Raw genomic sequence first — 9,980 nt, forward strand, 5'->3', positions numbered from 1 at the left:
GTTTGTCCCGGACATGGCTTGTGAGCACCCTCAAAACCAACCGCTCCATGATCTTCCCCGGCACCGAGGTCAGGCTGACTGATCTGTAGTTCCCCGGATCCTCCTTCCGGCCCTTCTTATAGATTGGCGTCACACTGGCGAGCCTCCAGTTGTCCGGGACCTCCCCAGTTAAGAGACCAGGAAAAAAGACCAGTTAAAAGACCAGTTAAAAGACAAGGAAAGTTTCTCCAAGCACTGAAAATGGTCTAGGGAAAGGGCATCAAGTTGGAAGTTAAAAGCAAGCATCAGTGGGAGTATTCGGGAGGGAGGATATGAGGGAATCATTCATCACAAGGTGGGCATATAAGGAGATATGCTCTGTTCTGAAACAACTAAAACCAAATTGTTGATGTGACTACCTATCTGTCATCTGACACAGGTAAAGGCCCTGCAAAACATTCATGGATACAATCAGGTGTGTGGGTACAATTTTGAGGAAGTATGAGAACTCCTATTAAAACTCCTTTGTCTTCTGTCCTTTCTCCTTCCCTCTGTGCTCCTCCCTCTCTCTCTGTTCCTTCTTTCCACCACTCTTTCCATCTCAGGCCTTCAGAGGAAGGAAGATCTTCTTTGCTGCTGCCAGCCACAGCCTTACCCCTGGCTGCAGGTTGGTACAAGAGATAAAAGGTGTGAACTGCTTGCAGCCCTGCAGCTTTCCAAAGGTGCTGGGTTTCTGTACGGGTCCTGGGTATGCCCAGAAACAGAGGAGTGGGGAGTCAGGGAGGAGGGACGCCCACAATATCCACCTCCTTATATCCTGTCCAAACCTCCTGATGCAGTATTTAGGCCCCAACAAAACTTTCTCTTGGAGAAGATCCCTTACTGCTTTGCCTCAAAACATTTTAGTCTGCAATATTCAGAGCACACCTATGATGTCCCATCACACACAGCAGTGTTCTGGCTGCCTAATCTCAAAAAGCAACATCACCCTCTGCACCAACCATGAGACATCGTTTTCTGCTCTTTTCCTCTCTCTGTTCGTGTGTGTCTCTGCTGTAACTCAGTCATTGACCATTGGACTAGATTGGAAACCCCCACAAAGCTGAATGATCATTCATTTTGTACTAGTGGACAGACCAACATGGGTTATGTTGTTGCGGGTATCTTGTACAGATCATCTGATTGGGAAGAAGTAGTAGATGAGGTCTTCTTCAGATAATTGGAAGAAGCCTCATGTGATCAAAGTGATTTGGAGTAGTTAACATGGATTTAAGAAGGAGAAATTGTGCTTAACCAACCTGATAGCTTTCTATGATGAGATGAGTGGCTTGGTGGATGAGTGGATGATTTTTATCTTGACATTAGCTAGGCTTTCAGCACTGTCTCCCAAAACATCCTCATAGACGAGCAGAGAAGTATGGGCTCGATAAGTAGACAGTGAGGTGGAGTGAAAACTGTCTGAATTGCAAGGCTCAAAGGGTTGTGATCAGTGGCACAAAGTCCATCTGGAGGCCAGTCACTAGTGGTGTACTCAGAGGTTGACACTAAGGCCAATATTACTTAACATCTTCATTAATAACATGAATGATGGGACAGAGTGCTCCCTCACCAAGTTTGCAGATGATAAAAAACTGGAAGGAGTGGTGATGCACTGGATGTTTACGCTGCCATTCAGAGGGACCTGGACAGGCTGGAGAAATGGGCAAAGGGGAATCTCATGAAGCTTAGTAAAGAAAAATACAAAGTTCTGCACCTGGGGAGGAATAATTCCATGCTCCAGTACAGGCTGAGGGCCAACTGGCTGGAAAGCAGCTTTGCTGAAAAAGGCCCTGGTGGACAAGTTGACCGTGAGCCAGCAATTCTCCCTCGTGGCAAAGAAGGCTAATGGTATCCTGGGCTGCATTAGGCAAAGCGTTGCCCCACGTTGAGGGAAGTGACCCTTCCCATCTGCTCAGCACTGGTGAGGCCACACCTGGAGTGCTGTGTCTATTGCTGGGCTCCCCTGTACAAGAAAGATATGAACTTACTGGAGGGTGTCCCATGAAGTGTCAGAGAGATGATTAAGGGACTGGAGCAACTGCCATATGAGGAGAGGCTGGGATTGTTCAGGCTGGAGAAGAGAAGATTCAGGGGGAATCTTGTCAGTGTGTATAAATACCTGATGGGAGGAGGATATGAAGAAGGCAGAGCCTCTTCTCAGTGGTGCCCACTGACAGGATGAGAGGCAATGGGCACAAACTGAAACACAGGAGTTCCATCTGAAATAAAAAAACACTTTTTTACTGTGAGAGTGGTCAAACACTGGCACAGGTTGCCTGGAGAGATTGTGGAGTCTCCATCTTTGGAGATACTCAAAAGCCATTGGGACATGGTCCTGAGTGGCCTGTTCTAGTTGACCCTGCCTTGAGAAGGGGGGTTGGACTAAATGATCTCCAGAGGTATCTTCCAACCTCAACTGTTATGTACTTCTGTTCTGTAATTTCTAACTTGCTATGCATTTGAACTGCACTTCCTTTTATCAGGAAAGCAAATCAGTTCCTGCTCACACTGCAGGGAACAGGCAGAGACCCTCTCCATGCATGAGAACATCTGTTTGCTATTTCAGACACAAAGTCTGGATGTAGCTTTTCAGATGTTTTACAAAAACTTGGATTTGAAGACAGTGTGTAAAAAGAACATTTGTTATATGAGACTCAAATGCTGCTTGATTTTCACAAGGTTGAATCATAAATTTCTGAGGCTTTGCCATTGCCTGGAGCTGCAGTACTTGAACAGCCTCCTCATCTGTGAAGGGCTCCTTGGGTCCTGTATAGTACGTGATGTGCCATCAAGTACTTCTGGATGTAACCACAAAGGCATAACATTCCTCTAGTTCTGTAGAGAGTCTGATGGCAAAACCAAGAAAAGATTTGGGTACATGGAAGTTAGATGTCATTATGCCTAATTTATAGATATAGCCTGTTCTCACCAGTGGAAGTTGGTGGGACGTACATATGCTACATCTGTACTAGTAAATGAAACAGTCCAAGGGGGACGACTCACCTTGAGGCCAGCGCAACTTGTGTCCGTACAGCTAAACTCTCTCCCCCCCTGAGCAGTGTGGCCGCATCCTGCCTGCCTGCATAACTCTTGAGCCGTGCCTGCAGAGTGCTGGTCAGATTGGGCTAGGACCATGCAGGGAATAAGCTGACCATATATCTTCTGAGCGTATATGGCCAGCCAGGACTGTTTGCTTTCCTAGGACTGTATATGAGCTCCAAACTTTGTCCACCTCAAGGGCAGGGTTAGGTATCTCCATGGTTCAAAGCAACCAGTACTTCCATCCAAAGGGCTAGTTAACGTTAACAGGCTGTTAGAGCATTGTTTCCAAAGATGTGGGCTGTACCCATTAATCGGGTTATAAGACATGATTGGGAAGGTAGTTGGGGCATGAGAAAAAGCAACTAGAGGTAGATTATACATTACTTGAGTAGTTAGGAAGAAAGGTATGAATGACTGAGTTCACCTAGAGCAGGAGCATGGAACAAAACAGTTGAAAATGCTGCTGTATAGCAAAGTCAATAGGAAACACTGAGGTTTTCCTTGCATCCCGCTTAGTCAAGGTTGTTAGAGAGGTAGCCCCATGAGAGCCCTGACTCCTCTCAGGAGACAAAGCACCTACCTGTTCTGCGTGACTGCTGAGAGGGCTGGGCAGGCTTCACCCTTCTGTCAAGGAACACGGCTACGTGGCTGCAGCTGGTCTAGTTGTTTTCTGTGCAATACTATTTTGTTTGGAGGGCTCACCCAAAAAGCTGAAGACTTTAATTCAGTTGCATGCTCAGCCACTAACAACCACCCCACAGCAGGAGCCACCAGGCATGGTCAAGGCTCCCACCAGAGGAGGGCATGTGTAGGCCTGGTGATTGGGAGTTTATCTGCTAGGGAAGAGGTCTGAGTGGTCCATAATCTCTTTTTCTGTACTCTGCTAGTGACTTCTTGAATACTGATCCAGCTCCCAAAACCCAGGACTCCTAACCCAACCCCTGCCTGCTGGGCTGCAGTCCTTTCTTTCTCCTATGCCCTCTTCTCAGTTAACATTGAATTGTGCAAGAACCTAACTCAGTCAGACCAGAGAGCCAATGTTTTCTCCCTGGCAGATGTGGATGCTTAGGGAAAGAACATGAGAAACAGCCGGTACAAAACGATCCTTCCCTGACATATTTTCCATGTTCCAGCAGCCTGTGGCTTGGGGATATCCTCAGACAGAGATGGCACCCAGACCACGGTGACCAGAATGCTGAATATTAAAGCAAATAATAGCAATAATAGTAATGACAATGATGATGATGCCACTATCTATCTCCTGTAGCTACATCTTCTCCATTAATTTGGCTAATCACCTGCTGAAACCTTCCATATTTTAGTCTACATAACATCTTGCAGTGATCAGTTCCACAATTTACATAGACGATTTAATTTTATGTTCTCCTATCACGTTACTCCCACCCTCCCCCGGATGCCTATTTTCCAAGAGAACAAGTTCTAACTTACTTTGTCTCCCTTCTTGTGAAAGACCTTCTGTTTTTCTGAAAATCCCCTTTGGCCTTGGCCATCTCTCACTCTGTTTTATGCTTTTTGAGATTAGGCAGGACGAACACTGCACAGTAATGGAGATGTCAGCACACTGCAGATTTATACAGAGATTTAAAAATATCTTCTGTTTTGTTCTCTGTGGTAGCAAAGTCCTATAAGGAGGATGGAGAATTTCCATCCTTTCCAGACACCCCCTTAGAAAATATATTAAGGAATTGGTTTAGTACTCTGTGTGGAGATTATGTGTATTTGAACCCTCTGAGGCAGCAGAGCATCTGACCTTCGACTTTCTGAGAAGTGCCCTAACCACAAGGGTCTCATATGAACTTTGAGACACCATCTTTTTCTGCTAAGCCCTTCTTGGAAAAAAAGAAAGTGGCCACTATTGCAATTTGTGGATTGCCATTGCCTGTTGCTTACCTTCCAAACTGAGTCCCTCTGGGACCTGGGCATTGCTGGTTTGAGCAGTGACTGGACCTACACAGGTCTCTTGGTGCTCCCCTCTGTCTGGAGGGGTGTGTGCCAAGACACCTGAGAAATTGGAGGTCAAATGTGAGAGGAGTGTCTGGAGCTTAGATTCTTGTAGAAGACAGCAAATGAGCAAGGGTCTGACGCCTCAACCCATCTTGGAAAAAACTGTTGACATAAATGGACTTTTATCACTCCCAATCTAGATAAAAAATTGCTGTAAGCCTGCAAAAGCCAAAATTTGTGTTAGGATCGCTGCCAGGAGCGACGTAAACCTTCAGCCGCTGTCCTGGCAGGACAAACAGCCATCGTTGCAGTGCTGCTCTCCAGCCTCACGCTCGAGAAGCTTCCTCTCCTCAGTGCCAAGTCCTGACATTTCGACTGAGGCATGGCCAGCAGCCCAATCTCCCTGTAAAATTGCCATTTTACTCCAGAAATGCTTCATGCCTTTTCAGTTTCTATCTATCTGCCACACGGAAAGAAGCAGAGGGAGGATGGAAACCGCAGCTTTTCTCGGGAAGAAGGAATTGCTAGGATTTCTGGAAAAGAGTTGCCAGTTGCATGTCAAAAACCGGTTCCACGGTAGCCAGATGCAGAGGAGTTCCTGCCTGCCTCGCCGCGTGCCAAAGCTAACGAGGTAAGAATAAGAAAGCATTCCTTGGCAGCCATTTGAGGATGTCTAAGTTGCAAGGAGTGGCTCAAAATTAGAGGAGCTTTTTTTTTTTTTTTTTTTAAATTTTATTTTTAGGGTAACATTTTGCAGACAAAAAGGCCTTCCAACCCAAATAATATGCCAGCCTTATCTCCCTTGGACCACCTGGCTTCACAGACACTGCTGAACTGTCCCCGCTATCTAATCTTCCCTGGCTTTCTCCTGTTCTGCCCACTCCTGGGTTCCCTCCTGACTATTTCCTCACTTTATCAGGTTGCCTTTGGTGGGTTCTCCTCATGTCCTCTCCTCTCTTACATGGCCTGCAGGTCTCCATTTCTGCTGTCTGTTCTCCTGTCTCTGCATAAAAGAAGAATTTCATTTGCCTGTCTCCTTGCAGACAATTTACAGCTCACTGTCTATGCCAGACCTGCCGCCTTCTGCCCACAATGAAATCTCAGATTGTTTCTTTGAGATCAGCTGCCAGACAAGCTGAGCTTGGCCAAACTGGAGCTCTTCAGCATCTCCCTCTTTTCCTTCTTCCCTTTTTTTTTTTGGTTAACCATGGACAAAAAAGCCACACACAGGCTTGTAGCCTGGGCACTCGGTCCCCATGTCCAGGCTGCCTAAGCCTTGCAGTGTCTTCCTTTGTAATGACAAGTTACGCGGCATTTTAAGAGGACTATTGGGTGGCTTATGCCTGTGTCTGACTCTTGCACCACTTGGGCAGTGGGCAGCAGGCACAGCCTCCCACTTTGCATCCTTAGGGTGTGGGGTTGCTGGTGTGCAGCTGCAGAGGGGCAGGCAGCTGCCTTGCTCTGAGGCAGGCAGGCAGGCAGGCAGGGTAAAATCAGGAGGCAGAGCTTATGCTGGAGCAAAAGAAGCATTTGGACAGGAGACTCGACCATGGAGATGTCCTACCTGGGTAGAAAGAGGGAGACAGAGGGGGGCGGTCCTGAAGGAGAAGGTAAGGCTGGCAAAGAGGGAAGTAATGAAAAAACTAGCCATTTTCCCTGAAAGCTGTCTTCGCAGGTCCTCTCAACTAGGTTCAGCTTTGCTTCTTGAAGAGGGCAGAGCTCAAGGGAGTGCTAGGACATAATGGCTGGGATTTGCTGGGTACACGGGAATTCAGATTTTTCTCCTCATTCCTATCCAGACAGAATTCATCAAGCAGGTCACAAAACGGGGAACTTCGTGTTATGTCAGCATTTCCTACCCCATCAAAAGAGCTTTTGAAAGTGGCTGCTAAATCACCAGCTCCTGTTGTGGGGCCTGTCATAGCAGCTGATCTCCAACTGGAGGTATGCCATGAAGACGCAGCAGTAGTGTTTAGTGACTTCAGCGCTATCTGCAATGTCCCCTGGGAGGCACATGCAGCCTGTGGTGTCCCAGGGCACAGCCTACAGATGCCTTCTCACAGTAGGTATCAGCTAAACAAAATCTGACTGATTCTGAGTCCTTACTGCCAGCGGGCTCCACCAGTAAAAGTTGTTTGCAAGGAAGTAGCTAGTACAGACCAAATTTATACATGCTCTGCATTTGTTTGTAATAAAAAATGGGTGTGCGAGGCTGTCACTATGTCATCTCTCTCAAACTCTGGGCACATCCAGAGAAATGTAAAGACAGAGCAGTTTGATGATAAAATCAATCATAATGCTTTTCACTTTAATTGCAATTAGAGCATCAGACTCACTACACCACATCATCCCACAGGCTCTTCTGGACCAGTATCTAGACCACCGCCTGTTAAAATGCGTGGATCTAACTGTGCAGTGCTGTAGCATGTTACTGCAACAGCAAATGTGTTTGGCACCGAAGTTTTCACACTACAAAACTCGGTTGGCTGCATTAGGACAAAAGGGAGATAAAACCTCCCTTTCAGGATGGAAGCAGAGCTGGAAACAGAAGACAGCTGTGGTGACATCCTGACCAGCGATGCCCCTGGCAGATTGTCCCCTCCTCTGGACAGCTTCTGGAGGAAGCATTCCTCTCTCTCAGAGAACAGCTTGCCATGGTATACCTTGAAAACCATTACAAAGCTTTGTAAAAACACACGAGCACAGAAGGCAGCCAGCAAGAAACACAGCAGCTTGCAGAGCTTTTTCCTGGATACTCTTGTTGCACAGTTTGAATCTTCCAAGTTTCCTTTCTGTTGCATGGATTTTGCTTTTCCGACGTAGGATGAGAAATAACGTCTTGTCCTAGCGCTGGGTTTGGATTCAGGGCAAGCACCACATTTTATCAGCTCACAGCAAGACCAAACACACCGCATTGCTGGGAGCCAGAGTCACAGCTGGAGGGACCGAAGCGGCTGCAGGGCTGCCCTCTCCCCTCCTGGCCACGCCACGTCTTCGAACCCTCGTGGCCTGAGTGGGAATGGGCAGATACCGACGACACCACATGTGCTGGGATGACCGGGAAGCAGAAAGTCAGAATGAGTTTCCAGGAACACGTGGACGCTCCCTTCCAGAGCTCTGCTTTTTACATGTGCCTCTGGAAATGGCCCCATCCCTCACCCAGCAGAAGCAGTGGGACTTGTGCCAGTCAGGCTGTGCCATAAATAAAGGGGAAAAGACAAAAATCTGAAATATGTTATTTTGTGCCATTCGCTGAAGAGAATCAGACAGTTTTTTTAAAACAGCGAGTGAAGTTTGTTGTCTAAAAGTGAGTATTTTAAGAGTAAGACCTAACTACATTTGCAAGGGGAGCCCACCGGTTCACCTCACATTGCTGTTCAGGATACGTCATGTCCAGAAGCACTTGGATGTCACACGTTTTAATTCAGACAGTGGCAATTTTGCTCTCAGAAGTGCAATTGTTCCGCTGAACAGAACGCCTGAAAGGGACAGGCTGGCCTATTTTCCAGCCTGTGCTACGGCATACCCTTTAAAAACACGCACCGGGCCCGCCCTGCTCGTAGAACATGTACACAGCACGTCTGCCGGGAGGGCTCCTGGCCGGGGTCTCCCGCGGGCAGCCCCACCACCGGCCTCAGCTCCCCTCCGCCCTTTCCCCGGCGGAAAGCAGCAGGCGAGGGCTGCCAAGTCACCGTGGCTGCTCTTCTGAGCTCCCCGAGCGGCGCCTGGGACACCAGGACATGAACCACGCAGAGGCTGCGTGGGCTGGGGCTAAAGCCCATGAGCAGACACTTGGGCAAAAATCCACAGGGGATTTGGACCCGAAATACCCTCGTGGCTCCGGCTCCTTTTTCTCTTTATTCCCCAGCGAAGGGCTATTTTCTCCCGCCGGCTCACCGCCTTGCCTCTTAACTTAGGAGGCCCCCTAGGGCTGGCCCCGGGCTTAGCAATGAGCTTTTCCCCGCCTCACCCCTGCCTGCGCCGTGAGCACACCCCAGCGAGGACCCTGCCTGGTTTTCCACGCTCCGTGCCGCGGTTATTCCGCTTTGCTGGCGATGTTAACGCTGTCGTAGCTCAGGGATCACATCGGAGTTTACATTGCATTGCTCTAGTTCACCCTGCCGGGGTGAGAAATTACAGGCAGAAGTGGTTTGTGTTCAGTAGTCCAGTTCGTGCCTGAGACAAAAAGTACTACAGAGCCACATCTCCTGCTCACCAAAATCAGGGGGGCTCTGGGGAGCTGGCTGCTGGCTTAGCCTCCCTCCGGTGACATCCCTGGCGATCCTCTGTGCTACCGCTATTGAAAGTGAGCCACGCTGTAGCTGATGCCGGAGGGATGAGTAACACACAGGAACGCTGCAGGGTGGGGTGAAGGGTACGAAATGTGGGTGATGCCGAGCCTTGCTTCCCCTCGGTGGAGAGGTTTTTTTTCTGGAAGGCTGTCCTGTTTTCCATTAGGCAGCTGTGTGATGGTCTCTGGGCAAGGAGTCCCAGTCCCTTAAACCGCCAAGAAAAATACTGCACGTTCTTGGCCTCTGAATGCCCATGTTGTGAGTAAGCTGGCAGGGATTAGATGTCCAGCACTGCCCGTGCGTGCATGGATGGGAACGGACGGGAAGGCATATAGTCCAACCTAGTAAATGGTTTAAGGGAAAGAATAAACCTAACTGAAATATGTTGGAGAGCTCGAGGGCATCTTGGCACAGCTGCTTCCCCAGCGCAAATCAAAGAGTGGGGAGAAAGCGGGACATTTCAGAGACGTGATGCTAACAGGCTTCACTCCTTTACGCTTTCTTCCCCGCTGCCCCCAGCCTCTTCTTCTGAAGATGATCTGCCAGAGCAACATACACGAAGCGACTCCTCGCTTCCACACGGACTGGCTGTAGTCAGGTAACAAGGCACTCTTTAAGATGCCTTCATCAAAATCTGTACCGTCATCCTCATAAAAAACGGCT

The sequence above is a fragment of the Calonectris borealis genome, chromosome 3 (genome assembly GCF_964195595.1).
Source record: "Calonectris borealis chromosome 3, bCalBor7.hap1.2, whole genome shotgun sequence".
Lineage (NCBI taxonomy): Eukaryota > Metazoa > Chordata > Aves > Procellariiformes > Procellariidae > Calonectris > Calonectris borealis.